Here is an 18910-nt window from a genome sequence, read left to right as displayed (position 1 = left end):
CCGTGGCTCATTCGGCTCTCACCACTAAGCACATATTCTGTTGAAATGTGGCATCAAATGAGCAAGGAGAATTTACTGTGTGGTGTGCATGCCATTGCTAAACCCAGTTGCCTCTCACCTGTAACTATGTTGTTAGCTTGACAGGGGTCCATAGCTCAGGTGGCTCCTGTTGCTAACACTGCATGTAGAGCAGCTGAGAGCCTAGTTGAAATAAGATACCAGGTGTGCACAGCACTGAGTAGGTAGGATCTACTTGCCAGTGGACAGCCATGGTTAAATTGGGCCATACAGTATTTGCCACCAAAAGATAGACTTCCTAGGTAAGGGGCAGCTTCCGAAAGACCACAGAGAACCAAGTGTATATAAAGAGGCCACATTTTGTAGGTTCTTTTAAAAACTGTTGAATATAATGGAATGCAGCCTGCTAATTAAATATTTAGTTTGCATAATGTTTGTATCCCCGATATGTTCTGGGTTGGCATTATTTTCTATTTTGAATAGAATTCAGTGATCACTCGTTTCACCACTGTCCCTAACTCTATGCCTCCAAATCTCCTGAAATTAGGTAGATGGAATACACTTATTATTTATTATTTTAAATCAGGGTTTTGAATTAGCATCTCTGAAGTTTACAAATCCTTAAGAGGCACACAACACATTATTTATTGATTGCTTTTTTGAATTGCCCTCTGCTAAAAAGCGTGCCTGAGGCAAAATACAATAAAAATGCTGAGAATACAAATACAAGTGGTCTTCACATTTGTTTGCAATAGCTGCCTCCCATGCTTGTCATGGGATAACTGACAGCTTCAGTATATGCTTTTTGTGTTGCTCTCTTTAGCTGGGTTATGTGCAGGCTGTTCTGTCTTTTCTTGACTTCCCTTAGAACAAGATAGTTCTTAAGTTGCCTTATGGTGGAAGTGGGGTGGACATTTCTGCAGGAATTATGAACAAAACTGTCATATTGGGTCAGACTATCTGGCTATTCTAGACCAATAGTGTGTGCTCTGGTTGGCAGCAGCTCTCAGTCTGAGGTATTTCCCTTCCTGAATCTTAATTTGGAGATGTCAGAATTGGGACCTTTTGGATGCATAACATTTATGCTAGCACTGCCAATTCCTCAGGATGTTCTATCTTTTCTTCACACCCTCTTGCAAAAAATTTAGTAAGCTTTGCATAGTTTCATTAGATTTTTTAATTTTTAGTGTGATGGGCAGGGAGATACCTCATTATTCAAATAAGGTGAGCTAGTTTCCTCAGATTAACCAGCCATGTGCTTTGTCGCAGAAGTCTAATAAATTTCTTCCATATTATTAAAAAACAGCTGATCATTACATGGGTGTACTTCCGGGCTGCATAGTGCTCGATTGCACTTCTACCACGCAATCCAAGGTGCTGCAAGCCCAGGTAAGCTTCAAGACGGGCAACATGATCACTTCACTTGGAAACTGGGTGGCTAACCGTGGGACAAACACAGATCACGAGCCCTGCATACCCAGAACATATATTTTATAAGTGTTTGCAAAGAGAAGCACTCTCAGTGGAGTGGGGAGAGGGTAACAGGGGAGGAGCTTTGTCTCAGTGGCCAACTCCCTTCCTTCCGATGCTTTTATCTTCACAACAGCCCTGTGAGGTAGCAGAGACTGAGAGCTGCTGACGAATCACACAGGGAAGCTTCACGACTGAAGAGGGATTTTGCATCCAGTTCGGAGCCCCACGACACCAGAGTTAAATCAGCCTCCTCATCTCAAAAATCCAGGGCTGGTCCGGCGGCGAAGAGGTTAATCACCCCACCCCACCCGCCAAGTTTGCGGCTGCGCAGAGCGAGGCGGCCGTCTCGCCGCTCTTCTCCTCCTCGACTCACCCCAGTGTCCCGGACTACACCGTTCCGCAGCATCAGCACCCCGCCCCTAACCAACCCTGCGTAGCAACCCCTTACGTCATTACTTCGCACCGGGAGGCGGCGGCGGCGGGTGGAGGGGGGTTGCTGTTGCCAGGCTACGGCTGGTGTCATCTTCCCGCGCCGCCGTCGACGGGCCGTCCCTTCTTTTCCTCCTCCCTCCTCCTCAGCGCTGACTGTGTGCGCTCGCGTGAGGGACAGAAAACAAGCGGCTCCCGAGAGCGACTAGGCAGCCGGACCGTCCCGTGGCTGCGCGCGCGAGCCTCTGCCCCTTTCCCCTTCCTGAAACAGAAGCGGCTCCCCGTTTGCCCCGCTCCCTTCTCCTCCTCCTCACACTCCTGCCGCCGCCCTCGGCGGAGCGACCGGACCCAGCGCGGAGACTCAGTCACCCACATGCCTGGGAGCGGGGCGGGAGCGGCGCTGAGCCTGGCCGTCCGGCTCCGCTTCCGCGCTGCCTCTGCCTGGCTGGGGCCCTAGCAGCGCCCTCGGCGGCAGCAACCCCCGAAGAGAGTGTATGAGAGCCAGAGCCGGGCTGGGGCTGGGGCCGCGGCCCGACCCACTCGCCGCCTCCCCCTCCAAGGCCGGGGGTGGCCGCACCGGCCCCGGGGGGAAGCGGCGGGCAGCGCTGTGCTGGAGGAGGTGGAGGCGCCGGCGGCTGCATGTGAAGCGACCCCGAGCGCGCTGCTGTTGCTGCTGCTGCTGCGACTGAGGATCCCCCGGAGCCGGCGAGGACCCGTCCTGCACCTTCCAGCTGTGCGCCTCCGAGACCCCCGAGCCGACTCTCCTCTCTCGCGTCGAACTGTCGAACTTGCTGCCCAGCCCACACCGGCCCTCCAGTCCCGGCCGCCACATTGCGGGCGAAGAAGCAGCGGTGGTCTCGGCGGCCACGCTCTCCTCTCGGCCCCACGTCTGCTACGGTCGCGGCAGGAAACCCAGCCCGGCTCCGCTGATCGACCGCTCTCTCTCTCGCTCCACTCCCCCTCCCGAAGTGAGTAACAAACGGTGGGACGGATGGTGCGGTGGGGTTGTCGCTCAGATCCGCTGCAGCATCCCACCACCGGGCTCCGCGGACTGTGCACGTGGATGCCGACCCTCTCGCCTCCTCCTCCGCTCCTCCCGGTTGGAACAAGGGAAAGGGGGCGGGGAGCGGGAAGGATGGGAAAAGGGAATGGGATGCTTCGGCAGTGCCCCGCGCGGCACTTGGTGGGGTGTGAAGGGCAGCCGCCGCCGCTGCCCCTCGTTTCATATGCGCCTCACGTTGCCGGGCGCTCTGCACGGTCTGCTGCGCTAACTGACCCTCCCTCTTAGCCGTGGCCGAGAAATCTCTCCATCGGGGTCAGGCGGAAACGATGGGTGCATCTCGAGGGGAGCTTTAAATGGCTTTGTTGGGTAGCTTAATGAAAAGAGAAGGGCTGGAGAGAGCCAATCAAGGAACGACTTCGGACATCGTGTTTCCTCCAAGTGTTAAGACTCTTTCTCTCTTTTTCACCCCCTCTCCCGCATCCCCCCCCTTTACCAGCTACAAAAAGTAGTTTGCATACTTTTGGTCCCTCCACCAGGTATATGCCTGTTTTTCTTACAGGGACTTGATGTTGACTACTGTGAGGTACTGGGTGTATCTTCCGGTTTGGATGGTCTGAAGATAAGCAGGGCAAGGCTAGGAGTCATTCAGCCTCAATTGGTCTTGAGCACTTGAAAAGTCTGAGATTTGAATACACTCTGTACATTTTTAATATGCAATACCGGTAGCACCTTGCACTGCAAAGTTATATCAGAAATTATCTTAAGTTAGTTTTAATGCAGTTTAAATGCTTGTGATGCCTTAAGTTTATAACTATATATGAGTTACATATTATTTACAAAACCCGCTCTGTCCATATTTTGAAAATCTTCTTGTTGGCCTGATGCTCAAGAGTGTGCTGCGTAATTTTCATCTGTCTCTCTCTGTTTAATAGTAGGAGTTCTACCAGAAGACTCAACATGGTCAGCACACGTGCATAAACTTTAGCTACATATTTTTATCCACCAGTGGGTTGGTGCAAGTATTGGAATGTTTGGCTTGCCATATCTTTTGTTATGTGACTGTTGAATACAGCACAATATACTTTTGAGTAAACATTCATAGGATTGCATTGTTACAGCATTTATTTGGTACTATTGAACTCTGTGAGGACTTCAAAATAAACATGGATTGGGTTGCTATTCTGAAGTCCTAAATGAGGGATAGGGAACTTATCTGCAGATGCTGTTGAATTAAGAACTAATAAATTATGCCAGCATTAACCATTGGCCATGCTGGCTAAGGTTGATGGGAGTTCTAGTCTAATGGTGTCTGGAGAACAATGGAGGGCCTTCCTGGTAGTGGCGCCCCCCCTGTGGAACACACACTCTTCAGATCACAAGGCGATAAAGAATTACACAACTTTTAGAAGACACCTGAAGGCAGCCCTGTATTGGAAAGTTTTTAATGCTTGATGTTTTTATTATGTTTTTAGATATGCTGCAATCCGCCCAGAGCAGCTGGGGAAACCAGATGAGCAGGGTATAAATAATCTAATCAACTCCACCAAAAGTAACATTGGGGGGATTCACATAGACAGTCACCTGCAGAATTGGCTGCACTAGAGCCACTTGATGACATTGGGCCTTATTTGGCCCAGTCCTTGCATCATCTCTAGCCAGGCATAGCATGGAACAGGGTCCCCCTTCCCTTCCTTTTGCTCCTGCCTGCATGAGCAGTGGGGCTGCAGATGCAGCATTGCTGTCACAACCTGCTGCTTCATTGCTAGAGTTAGGATTGCTTTGCCAGTGGAATTTAGTAGAATTTACTTCTGAGTAAACATGATTTGTATTGCTCCATGCAGTTGCCATGGAAATTGATGTGACCATGTTTTCTAATTAGTGTAAATTGCTTTTTAAAATTACTTAGAGTGCTATCCTATGAAGGAGTTACATTGGCTGCCCATTTTATTCTGGGCCGAATTCAAGGTGCTGGTGCTAAGTGACTTGTGACCCAAATAACGGAAGGAATATCTCTCCCATATATTAGAGATAGGGAACTGTGGCCTGCCAAGTGTTGCTGGAATACAACTCTCATCATCTCATACCAGCTAGGGCTGATGGGATTTGTAGTCTAATAATATCTCGAAGGCCACAGGTTCCCAAACTAAGCCCTATATCATCCTGCCTATGACTTAAGATATTCAGAGGTGGCCCTTCTCTGCATACCACTGGAGAGGTTTTCCTGCACTGCCACCCCACTTGTGGAATGCCCTCCTCTTAGAAGTGCAGTTGGTGCCATCACTTCTATCATTTTGGCACCAAGAACAAACTTTGTAAGTCTTGTTACATTCAGTGGAGCTGCTTATTCCCTCATAGTTTGGGTTAGGATTGTAGCCTAAGATTGCAATCCTATCTCAGTTTATTTGGGAGTAAGCCCAGTTGAATTAATAGGACTGACTTCTGAGTAGAAATTGTTAGGACTGAGGTGTTAGTGTTTCAATTAATAGATGGTATGTAACTCAGGTGTGTGGCTTTAATTTGTTTTACTGTTTTAATTTGTTTGCATGGTGGTCCATTGTGTTTTATGTGATATGTATTTTGTTCCCCACACTGGCCTCCAGTGTGCTGAAGGGGCGGGGGCAACAAGCATTCTTAAGAAATAATAAAAATTAAATAAAATTTACCTCTGAAATAAGTCCCATTGAATTAAACAGGACTTACTTCGAGGCCAGTTTGTATAGATTGCAGCTTTAATGTTAAATGTACGGTAACTGCAAATACACTAACATGAGATCACAAACTTTAAAATAATTGTTGTTGATTTGTTTTATGCATTAGGTCTTAGCTCATTTAATGCTTCCACTATTTCTCTTTCTCTTTTCATGTCTGTAGTTGGCATTGCTTTTTTCATTTACATATTTTCCAATGTGTTTTTCCAATGCAGAACTGTTGTTCACTTGGTTTCCCCCTCCCCCTCGTTTTCGATCGAGTATGGTTCATTCTCTATCCATGTCCCTGTAACCTCCTGGCCATATTCTTTTCCTTGTCCTCTTGCTGTATCAGTCATTTCAATATAGTAAAGCCAATGAAGTATAACTTTTGAATATTCTCTGCCACTTTTAAAGAGCTACACTAATGCTTATGTTTTGCACACTGTCTCACTATGTAATTGTATTGTGCAAACCCTTTGTTTAAAAATAACTACTAGTAAAACAGGTTTATTAAGTTCCTGAGGAAGTGTAGTGGACAGTACAGTTTTAAAGGTGTTAATGCTATACTGGACTTGTACCATTTGTTAGATTTTGTATTCTAGTTCACCTCTTCAACACATACAATATAACAACCTGTTGGATCATCTCATTCCATTTATCTGTGTTTTAGTAGCACTTCTGCTGATGTGCTTAACTTCAGTCTTAGATTATGGTGCCGAAAAGCACTTCCCTGAAAGTAAATTCTATTAAAATAAATGGCACATCTAAGAAAACATACATGGTGCACATTAATTTTTGTCATAGAATTGGTTAGCTCACAGTCTTACACTTTTCTTAGAACATCTTAAGTTAAAAATGGCTTTAGTTCTTTATGGTCTACTTAGGCTAGCATATCCCCTTCTTTTCATTTGTGTCTGTCTAGTATCAAAGCCTGTTTATTCCACAAGAAAAAGCTGAGTAAGGTAATGAACCTTTGTTTCAAAAGACTGTTGGTTGTAGGCAACTGAATTTTACTTAGAGGAGACTTCATGAAATTAATGGACTTAAGTTAGTCATATTCATTGATTTCAATGAGTCTGCGTTCAATATGACTAATGTGGAATGTAGCTTGTGTCATCTTGTGCTCTGCCCATTTATCCTACCTTCTGGTATTTGTGGTTGACAAGAAGCCATTGCTACTAGGAGATGGTGATGATGACATGTTTCTACGTTCTTTGAGATTTCAAAAGAGCCATTAAATTCTGGCCTTTCCAAGTAATTTCTGACAGTTCTTTGCCATGCCTTCTCTTCACTGTTTTTTTGGCTGCTTCTCTCCTTTCTAGATTTTCCCTCTCAGAAGCTACCTCATCCATTGACTTGCACTTTGTCTTTCATCTTCTTGATTCTGGATTAAGGCTAAGTATGGGTGCTGTCAACCAAACAGTTTCACCCCAGTTACATTTGGGATGGGTTGAGCCATTACCTTCTCAGTATGTTCAAGAAGAGTAGCAGTGTTGGCCTTTTGTAGCAAGAACTAAAGTTCAGTGGTAGCTTGAAGACTAACATGTTCATTGTTCCACATTTTTTAAAAAGAACCTACAAAATACACCTGCTACTGTCACTTTAATTATGGAAGGTAATGTCACACAGCTTAATATTAGGTTAGGCAAGAATAGTCAGAATAGTCTGTTTACAATATAACTATTTCTGGAGAAGTACACAGGTTTCTTCTTGACTTTTCTCCCTTTTTGTGCCCAGTCTGACATTCATATTTCATAAGTGATTGAAAAATGAGGATTGTAACAGGGTAGAACCACATTTGCAGCTACCACTCAGTGGTTAAGAGCTGCTTCACATGTTATAGATCCCACACTGGTGTTACTTGAAAGAGCCTCTGAAATGGTTGCCATTTCATATGGCTGATTTTGAATATCAATGTAACTACCGGTAAATAGCTCAGCCATACGGAGGCAGCTTCACATAGCAAGCAGTTTGTGTAAATAGCTCACCATGTAATTTTGGCAACTTTAAGCCCAACATCATGAATAGCAAAAAAAAAGTCACTTGTTTTGGCATGATTAAAACTTCTGGAATCACTTCAGGAATTTGCTATGTAAACTACTTTCTGCATGCATCTGTCCATCTGTTTGTTGTGTTTGAACCCAGATTCATGGTTTGTCTTGTCCAGAGAAACCTTGAGCAGTAAATGAAGAGCAAACCTTAGAGGCAAGGCAAGGCAAGGCATGAGCCCAGATTTGGAAGTAATGCTGAACCAAACCACGACTTAGCCTTGGGTAGAAGCAGGTCCCGGGAAGGAGGGCAGGAGCAGCTGCTGTCTTTTCTCTGTGAGCCTACACACTTGCTTATTCACACTAGACCATGGTTTGGCTTAGCTTTGCGTTAATGGGGTCTACTGTGAGTATGACTTAGCTGGATAACATTCACTATCTTTTAAACTCAATTCATATATCTCTTTGTGTGGTTTATGTGTGTTTTTTGAAGTGACATTCATTTGCTTAAAGTATAAAGCTTTGTAGTTTCTGCTTACTGTTTCTGAACGTCAGCTTCTACAGCAAACAAGGGAGGTGTCCTAAAACAGCCTCACTAATATGCAGATATGTTTATAAACACTGCCTATCCTGAGTGTTGAACAATGTAGGAGTTGTATAGCTAAAGTAATATGTAATCATGTAATTGAAGGCTGCACTATATTACGTATGCATAAATGGGGCAAAATGAGGTTGCCTAGCTGGCTGTCTATCCCATTTCAATAACTTTCTATAGAGTGCTTAGCTTTACAACATTGCTCTGCTTTTTAAACTTGCATTGTTGAATACATAATAAGTTCTAGGAGTTCAGGTTTTGGAGGAGACCGTTCTTCTAGCATTTGAACTGAGACAGGTATAAGCAGTAAGTATATACTGTACTTTTGTAGACCAGAGATTCCAGGTAGAAGAGATTCAGGTAGTCTTTTCAATTGTTTAGGCTTGGAAATCTTGCCTTTAGAATCTTTAAGGAATGAATTCTACAGCATTAATTTTGTTCCTCTGTCAAGGTTTCATATTGATTTGCTGTTGACAGATCCCTTTCATCATTCCGTTTTGTGGTATGGTTCATGTTCTTGTTTTGTGATACCTCAGGTTGCAGTGGGAGAAAAGGAACTGTGAAGAAGGATCCTAACTACTCTCAGTTCTGCTGTTCAGCCATACAGTAGCCTTTAGATCTTGGTAGGAGTATCAGGAAGAAAAGCCCCTTTCAGCTGCATTCTTACTGCAGGCAGAATATTTGGAAACCTTAGCTGACTTCAGAGTCTCTTATAAAGTAGTGATATATATTGAATGGATATGTAGCAGGAGAGCAAAATGCTCTTCTTTGTCTCTGGTTAAAACCCTTTTAAAATACTCCCCTCCCCTGTAAATTTACTGAGTATACTTGTATGTAGTAAAATCCTAAACAGAAGTGATACTGAAAGTAGTACTAGACAGTAAAGTAGCAAAAGGGAGATACAGTAACTAAATTTTTAGAAAAGTAAACAACAACTCGGTGAGTGGCAACATAATGGTATATGGCATTAACCTGTGATAAATGTACTAATGGAAAACCTAATTGAAAACACTGTATTTGGATAAAGTTTTAGATTCTAAAATAATTGTTCCAACTTAAGAATGATTTTGAGATAATGTGGAAAGTTCTATGAAAATAACTACTTAACTTTCTTGATCAATGAAAATATCATTATTGTCATGCTGGGCCCCAGCAGTAAAGGATTTGTAGGAGATAAGGTGATGGATTACACTACCTAAGTATGTGTTTTGATTTCATGGAGTTTCTTGGAGATCCTTGGAAGCTTAGCATCTCTTCCTTAATGAGAAGTTCAAGAATGGTGAGCAATCTAGTGATTTAAGACTGCAGCCCCAAGCACATGTACCACTGAAACCAGTAGGGCTTGCTTCTGAAGGATGCTGAGAATTGCACTTCACGTAATCAGATATTGCAGGGGTAACTAAGCAAAGTCAGGTTGTTTTCAAAGTCTTCACTACACGGTTGTGGGGTTTGCAAGTTTAATTTTTTTACTGGGACATTTCCCATGTCATAAATTCATAGACTGAGAGAATTTTAAAGCTCGAAGGTACCCTGAGGGTCATCTAGTCTAACCCCCTACAATGCAGGATTCTTTACTAAATCATACCTGGCAGATGACCCACCCAACCTCTGCTTTAAAGTTCCAAGGAAGTTCTTGTAGAAGTCTGTTCCTCTGTCAAACAACTCTTACTGTCAGAAAGTTCCTCCTGATGTTTAGTCAGAATCTCCTTTCTTGTAACTTGAATCTATTGGTTTGGGTCCTACCCTCGAGCAGAAACAAGCTTGCTCTATCCTCCATGCGGCAGCCCTTTAGCCATTTGAAGATGGATATCCTACCTCCTTTACCTGGCTAAAAATACCCAACTCCCCAACCATTCCTCATCAAACTTGGTTTACAGGCCCTTTATTATCTTGGTCATACTCTGCTTGTCAATATCGTTCTTAAATTGTAGCTCCCAGAACTGGACACAGTTCTCCAGTTGTGGTCTTTACAAGGCAGAATAGACTGTACTATGACTTCCCTTGATTGGGATATTATACTTCTGTTGATGCAGCCTAGAATAGCGTTAGCTTTAGTAACAAAGAAAGGATGCAAGTTTTAAATAAATATCAGCTAAGGTTGGCATTTTCAATATTTTTAGCTTTGGTTACTAAGTACAAGAAAAATAAACAGGCTTAACTGGATTACTCATCTAGGGCATTATACATTTTTAAAAATCCAAACAAAATTTTCTGATACAAATGACCCTAATCCAAGCTTTCCAGAAAACCTTTGTCACTGCCTCATTGTACAATTGTTCTTATATTGCAGCTCATTCTGAGAAAAGTTTTATGGGGAACAATGGTTTCACTACTGCTTCTTAGGCTTATTCCAAAAACAGGGATGGGGAACCCATGGGCTTCTTTATGTTGTTGGACTCCTCCTATCAGTCCTGGCATGGACAGTGATCAGGGATCATAGCAGAGGGAAGCCAGCAATTCATGGGAGCCCATGTGTACCCCCCTAGAACAGAAATGTGAAACACCTTAAATGGCGTGATTTGAAACCAAATTTATTGGTCACAATCCATCCCAGAGCTAGTTACACTTAAGTCTACTGACTTTAGTGGGCTTTTGTGTTAGATTGTAGCCCCAGTGCAGAAGTCTGGGGTTAAGCAGAGAGCTTGACCTCTTGTGTGTAATAATGATGAAATGATGAAATTTGATATTCCATTTTTTTAGTCTACTTGTGAATTATTAAGGCCTTTTCTGTTATGTAAGATAGGTGTTTTCTACAGTTAATAGTTTGTTTTCTTTGTATGGCTACTAATTATCGTTCTGTATTTCCTGATAAGATTGAATCTCTTCCATTTCTCAAGACTTAATGAGGAGGTATTGAATATGTTACAAAGCAATGAAATACAGCTGTGGTGTTTCTGCATATTCAGTGTTACGGTCTAAACTTTCTTTTGCAATCACTCTGTGCTCCTTACCCAGCTACATGGACTATTTGTCTAGCCTGATGTAACTACTCTTCCGTTAAATCTCAGGGAGAGTTAAAAAATCTTTTCACTCTAAAAACGGTATCCATATGTCGCTCTTTACTTTGCTATTCACCCAGCCACAATGTGTGAAGCCCTGGGTGTTGTCCTGCATTCAGAAAACACTGTCTAATCAATGTGTGGGAAGGAGGATCCCTCTTTCTCTGCCCCAGGTGTCCTTGTATTTGATACGACATCCGTTTTTGAATGGATTTTTACAAATACCAGTATATCCCTGAAAATATACAGAGGAGAATACAGTACATGCCATTTAGACGTTGTAAGACTTGTGGAGGCCAAGTGGTGAGTAGTGGATCTCCGACTCACTGTGTGTTTCAAAAACAGTTTTATCCTGTTTCCTGAGTGTGTGGATAGGTCTCTTCTACTTTTTATTATTATTTAGCCTGTGTGTATTTGTGGCAGGCTTAGTGGCTTACTTCTGTTCTTTTTACAACTCAGGACAATGTGAGGCACTTGTTTCTCACTTTGTCATTACTTTTACAGGTATTCAAGATTTATTTTTAGCTATGTATTTTCTTTAACATTTCCTCCTGCCTTTATAGAAGGCAAGACAAATTGTATTTATAGGCCATTTCCCCCCCTCCCTTATTCAGAAAAGGGAAAATCCAGAGCTGTCCAAGCACTTCGCTGGAGGGAAAAATATAGCCAAGACTGCTTTTAGAGCAAAGCTGGAAGCTTGCCAAGAACAGCATATGCAGTGAGATGGGAAAGGCCTGGAAGCAAAAGTTGCCTCTTTGAGGGTAAAAAGAGAGAGGGTAAAAAGCAGGCCCAGAAACTACTACTATTTAAAGTGAAACTAAGTTGGAGAATTTATCTTTGATTAAGGTTTGATTTGTAGTTGAAGTGGATGGCAGGAGACTTAGTATTGTGGGTATGAAAGTGCAAATAAGCAGGAAATTGGTGTAAATTAGAACTCATTTGCTTTAGTTTGTGTTCATATGACTTTTCGTTGTTGAAAAAAACTATGCATTTAAAAAAGGAATGCATTTGTTACTTTTGCATCCTTGTATTCTTTCAAAGCTGCAACTAGTATTTTAGTTGCATAAGTTGTGAGAGGTACCTTATGCTGAGAGTAGTGTCTTGTACAAAGCCAGCTGCTAAACTTCAGGAGTTTAAAAATACAGTACCTTATAGGAAGCATCCCTGAGTGGTGATCTAAACCTGGATTTCTACTGGATCTGCTTCCTGCTTGGACGTTGCAGGAATGGTAGTCTCTGTCTTGTAGCGCTATTCTTTGTAGTCGGGGGGGGGGGAACACAATTGTTTACAAACAGCAGCCATTTAAATGCCTAATTTAATTATTATTTGATTTCTGGTACAGAAGTATAAATCATAGAATCATAGAGTTGGAAGAGACCACAAGGGCCATCCAGTCCAACACCCTGCCAAGCAGGAAACACCATCAAAGCATTCTTGACATATGGCTGTCAAGCCTCTGCTTAAAGACCTCCCAAGAAGGAGACTCCACCACACTCCTTGGTAGCAAATTCCACTGCCGAACAGCTCTTACTGTCAGGAAGTTCTTCCTAATGTTTAGGTGGAATCTTCTTTCTTGAAGTTTGAATCCATTGCGTGTCCGCTTCTCTGGAGCAGCAGAAAACATGGCATTTCTGTGAAGTATTAAACAGGTGGCTGAACTCTTGTCAACAAAACGAATCCAGCATTTCAGTAGTGTTAATGCCCTTTGACTATGTAAGGCAGCAGTCATATACTCGCATACCTGGGAGACAGTCCCATTGAACTCAGTAGGACTTAGAAACTTAAAAACTTATAAACGTGGAACATAACAGAAGAAGGGAGAGAATAGCCTGAAGGGGAGGTTAGTCTCAGTATTATAACTCTAAACAATCTGAATGTGTAGCATCTGAATTAGTAATTGAATGATACACATACATGTACGAAACAACCCACAGTCTGCACCTATGTTTTTGTCTTGGTGCTCAGTTTTGTTCCTACTCATGTAGAAATAAATTCAGTGGGACTTGATCCCTATTAAATGTGCATTGGACATTGGCCTTTGTAGATCAGTTGAATCTACAGTGTAGTAAATAACTTAATGATTTAGAGTCGCACCATTTAGCTCTTCCTTTTGGTTTGTTATTATTTCGTAACTTTCCATGCATGCTCCTATATTTTTCTCTCTCCCAGGCCCGGCTACATCCTGTTATTCTCCATTAATTTTCTAGATTCTGCATACTGATTTTTTCACACATCCCTCTTATTTTTCTGTCACCTGATTATCAGTATATTTGCATTGTGATGTACAACGATTGTGAGGTTGGGAGGATAACCTTACTATCCTGTTCGATGATAGCTTCCAAAGGGGAGCAAAAACAACACACACCTTAAAATAGCAGATTTATTATGGCATACGCTTTTGAGGACTAGGCTACATGTTAGTTACATTCTGGGGAGAGCTCTGGTTCTTTTATAGTTGACCAAGTACTCTTGACCATGGACTGAGGAAAATATGCATAAGAAAAGTGTCCTAAGATCTCGGGTTCGTGGTTTTCAAAGGGTAGTTAAAAATGCATTAAAATAGAGTGTATATTATTGGCTTATATTGTCAGTCAACAAATACAGGATGGGCAAAATTCACAAAGCTGCCAGTGTTAAACTTAACTGGAATGAAGCAAGTTGACTCCTACCTCTTGGCCCAGTAAACAGACACCCACAACTTGGTCAAGCAGCATCATGGGTGCTGTTAGTACGTCCCTTATCAAATGCTTGCTCCTTTTCTAGAGTCATGTAATTTTATTTACTCTGTTTCAAAAGTATACGTTGTTACTGTTGTTGGCTTTATTGACAGCTTTTGCATTTTAGCTGTGCCTTAACCTGGCTTTCTGTTACATGAACATGGAATTATTAAATGCAACTACTGTGTTCAACCTATAGGAAAATCAAAATACTAAGCCTTGAACTTGTTTTAAGAGACATTTCTAGAGTTTGTGGGAAAGCCAGAAATATTGCAGTTAGATGCATTCTCTGAGGCTTCTGATGTTTCATAGACTAACAAAAGGTTGCTTTATTAGTAGCTTTAATGAACAAATCGCTTTATTGGCTTAGACATACTGGTAGCTTTGTCGGTCTAAACAGCTATGAGTTCTTGTTTCAATTCACCATTGTGCTCAAGTAGTGAAGTGATAGCCATTGACCTTCTACTAAAGCACAATAAAAAGTTTTTTTGTGAAGAAGAAAAGTGCGCAAGGAGAACTGCAACACAATTCTTGGACTCCAGCTCAGCAACTTAAAAATAAAGTCTTCATAGCTCCTGTGTTCAGACAGACTCTTGTTTGGTTCCCAGTACATACAGTATACCTTAAAACACAACATTGACTCTTGAAAAGATGCCTTTCAGTGGACCAACTTGAAAGGTAGTGTAGCCTTTATCTTGATATTTCATCCACACAACGTTGTACTCTTGGCTTCACAGTGCTTAGCTTACAAAACAAAATAAAAAGGACTGCTGATAATAGAGTTGTTGTATTAAGTGAGTGTCTTTATCTTTTTTTTGTTAGTTCTGGATGATTTTTCTGAATAAATTATAATTATAATTGGAAATTAAGATGAAACTTCAGTGAAACTTCCTGTCTGTTTTTTAAAAATAAAAAAGATTGCATTCCTACCACTGTTTAAGTGCCTAATGGGTAGTTTAAGGATTAGCATTGGCATGCTTTTTCGTCAACCTATGTTGACTGCTGTCTCGGTTATGTCTATATTAGAGGGGGAAATACCTTCACACTCAAAGGGAGAAAAATTGCATAAAATTAAAAGGGGTTACAGTTGTACTTAGCTTTTAAATTTTTTGTCAGTTTATGCAAATACATGTAGCTCATCCTGGTAGAGAAGATTATGTAATGCTTTGTGGGTCTAAATGCCACATCTATGTTTGGATGAGGAAGGTGGCAAAATGTGCATTCTGGGGGCAGGAAAGGGACTTGCTCATGATTAAACCTCTCCTGTTCCTGTGAAAAATAAGGGTGTGGGCATCCAAATACTTCTGGATCCAAAGAGTTTTTTCCAACAGCTCAAGCTGCTTGGTGTCAGGCAGAGGCTGTGTTCACACAAAAAACTTAAACCGTGGTTTGTTCAACAAACCACTAGTTGTCTCTCAAATTAGTAAGCAAGCAAAAGTGTGTTTTCAAATTGCTTTTGCCTTGTGCCTTTGTAGCTTGACATGCATTTGGAATGAGGTGGACAAATAAACTATGGTTAAGCGTATTAGAAAGTCAAAGCCAAACTATGGCTTCACATCATTGTCAGAAAACAAACCATTATTAGTTTGCTGGGCTGCATCAGGGTGTTCAGGCAAGCCATGTATTGATTAAACAATCCATGGCTTAGCCTTTTGAGTGAACTAGGCTGGACAAATTCAGTGATATTAAATGATGGATAGAGAATGGCCTGCTTTTCTTCTTCTTCCCCATTGATTATGTCTTTGCCATGTTTCGGCTAAGCTGTGCCTCTAAAGTGAATAATGGTGTTCGGTGGGTTAGAAAGCAGGAAGCACAGTTATGCTGCTTCTCCTTTGCTAAGGACAGACTCCTACCGGTATACAGTAGTCCCCTTGGGCTGAGTGCTCAGCCAATCTCTTATTCTGAGTTCAGTAGCAGAGCTTGATTTGAGAAGCAGCAGGAAAATTAGATCCCCCCTCCTTCCAGTTCCCCCTTCCATCAGTGGCAATATTTATATTTAAACAGTTTAGATCACAACATTATTCAGTATAGCTTGAGTTCATGTATTGATTTTTTTCTTATATTTTAGTAGTTTTATTCAGAATACTCCGACATGTGGGTAGTAGTCTATAGTTTTGGTCTTTTCAGATTGTTTTCTTTTGGTTTTACCAAGATCATTGGTTCAGTTGTACTTACTGGTATATGCAAAGCGTGTATAAATTTCCCATTAAACAGCAATTGTAAAATCTGCTTCTGGATTAAATACCAGGTTCTTAATCCCAACCACTGTATTTTAGTCAAATAAGATTTCAGATTGGGCAGCCTTGAAGATAATCTGATCCTAAGCTTTATCAATCAAAAGTAAAACCTTAAACTTGGCCTAGTATCATATAGGCAGCCAATTTTATTCTTTATGCAGGGGGAGGTAACTTCTGACTATAGGCCACCCTGCAAAATAACCTGGTGCATTTTGCACTAATTTCAACTTCCAGACAAACCTTAAGGACAGACCAATAGAGACTGCATTTCAGTAATCTAGACTTGAGATGTACCAGCTATGTAAGGGGATTGCAAGCACTAGTAATACCCTGATTTGTAGTCTCTGCAAACCAGGCATCCCCAAACTTCGGCCCGCCAGATGTTTTGGAACTACAATCCCCATCTTCCCTGACCACTGGTCCTGTTAGCTAGGGATCATGGGAGTTGTAGGCCAAAACATCTGGAGGGCCGCAGTTTGGGGATGCCTGCTGCAAACCATGTTTTGCTGCACCTTTATCTATCCCACACCTGACGTCATTTATGACATCAGATGTAGGGCAGCTGGGTTAAACTTAGCAAAAGTAGTATCCTAACAAAAAGCGGTTCCTCACAACCCAAAATGAACTAGAGGATGCAGTGGAGAAAGCAAAGTAAGCCCTTTTTGCCACAACTATTGCCATGCATTGGGTGTGATTATATGCTCTAAGTGATGCTTGTTTGACCTCCTAGTGGGTTTTATATCACCTAGGGAGCGGGTGGCGCTGTGGTTCAAATCTGTGCGATGGGGTGAGTTCCCGTTGCTCTGTCCCAACTCCGTCCAACCTAGCAGTTCGAAAGCATACCAGTGCAAGTACAGTAGATAAATAAGTACCGCTGTGGCAGGAAGGTAAACAGTATTTACATGCAGTCTGGCATCTGTCACAGTGTTCTGTTGCTCCAGAAGTGGTTTAGTCATGCTGGCCACATAACTCAGAAAGCTGTCTGTGAAAAAACACCGGCTCCCTTGGCCTGAAGCGAAATGAGCGGCGCACCCCATAGTCGCCTTTGACTGGACTTAACCATCCAGGGGTCCTTTTCCTTACCTTTTACCTTTATATCACCTGCACTCTAGCCATTGTCCAACCTGCTTCATTACCTGGAGTTCAAGGATGCAAAGGCTTAGACTGGGCTCCACTACAGCAGAGAGGGCACTAAGAAGTGATTGTGTTTGTGGCCTTATGCATTCTATCACAAGTTGTGGCACCTCATACAATCAGTTCAGATCTCACCAGGAAGTAGCCTGGCCATGGCAATGGGGTCATACAAACTCCCATCTATATTCAGGCCTTCATATGCCACTTGGAGCAAAGACCAGATCCAGAGTATGCCCTGCCTGCCCTATGTGTTGGACCAGTAACTACTTGAGACAGTGTCATCATTGCCATTGGAGACCATGAAGATCAGTGAGTTGGGGACTTCTCTTGCATGCAAAGACTGTTACAAGTGTGTACTCACACGCACAGAGCCAGCACTCGTGTTCATATACACAATGCTGAGAGGTTTAGGATCTTGTGCTGGAGTGATGACATGCACTTGTTATGGATATGTGGGGGGTCATATCAGGTTAACACCCCAAGGGAGGAGCCTGTTGATGCAAATACAACTGAAAGCTCACCCTGGTGCCACCGGGGTCGTGCCATGGCCCTAGCCACCAGCAGGGCGTCGGGATCCACGACCGCCGGATCCCTTTAAGGGGATACCCCTATAAGAGGAGGGTTGGATGATGGCCACAACCAGTCCTTGAACACACCAGACAACTCCATATTCCAATGCCTACCGCCAAATACCGAAGAAGTTGTGACGAATTGCTACGAGGTAGGCGAAAAAACCAAGAGGCCGGTGCCAATTAGCCAATTGGAGAAAAAACTCCTACCCGGACCCTTTGGGCCACCAAAGGCGACCAACCGAAGTCCATAGCAAGGTCAAAATGAACCTGACTAAGGGACGACCTAAAGGGCGGGTGGGTGGGAGATCCGATGTGGTGCAGGGGCAAAAAGGGGCGATCTGGAGCCTGCCGCGCTAATTTAAAGACCTGTTAGCTCCGCCCCCTGTTGTTGTTTAGTCGTTTAGTCGTGTCCGACTCTCGTGACCCCATGGACCATAGCACGCCAGGCACTCCTGTCTTCCACTGCCTCCCGCAGTTTGGTCAAACTCATGTTCGTAGCTTCGAGAACACTGTCCAACCATCTTGTCCTCTGTCGTCCCCTTCTCCTAGTGCCCTCAATCTTTCCCAACATCAGGGTCTTTTCCAAGGATTCTTCTCTTCTCATGAGGTGGCCAAAGTATTGGAGCCTCAGCTTCACGATCTGTCCTTCCAGGGAGCACTCAGGGCTGATTTCCTTCAGAATGGATAGGTTTGATCTTCTTGCAGTCCATGGGACTCTCAAGAGTCTCCTCCAGCACCATAATTCAAAAGCATCAATTCTTCGGCCATCAGCCTTCTTTATGGTCCAGCTCTCACTTCCATACATCACTACTGGGAAAACCATAGCTTTAACTATACGGACCTTTGTCGGCAAGGTGATGTCTCTGCTTTTTAAGATGCTGTCTAGGTTTGTCATTGCTTTTCTCCCAAGAAGCAGGCGTCTTTTAATTTCGTGACTGCTGTCACCATCTGCAGTGATCAAGGAGCCCAAGAAGGTAAAATCTCTCACTGCCTCCATTTCTTCCCCTTCTATTTGCCAGGAGGTGATGGGACCAGTGGCCATGATCTTGGTTTTT

General features: G+C 42.9%; 1 protein-coding gene across 1 annotated transcript in view; it reads left to right on the top strand.

Moving 5' to 3' along the window:
- Positions 1-2023: 2023 nt before the first annotated feature.
- Positions 2024-18910, top strand: part of FBXW7 (F-box and WD repeat domain containing 7) — a 126082-nt gene continuing 109195 nt past the window's right edge. The window contains exon 1 of the mRNA XM_035114048.2: positions 2024-2888. The gene's annotated coding sequence lies outside the window, so the exon portion shown is untranslated. The remainder of the gene's footprint in view (positions 2889-18910) is intronic.

The sequence above is a fragment of the Zootoca vivipara genome, chromosome 9, assembly GCF_963506605.1.
Source record: "Zootoca vivipara chromosome 9, rZooViv1.1, whole genome shotgun sequence".
Lineage (NCBI taxonomy): Eukaryota > Metazoa > Chordata > Lepidosauria > Squamata > Lacertidae > Zootoca > Zootoca vivipara.
This window is presented reverse-complemented; position numbering and strand designations above follow the sequence as displayed.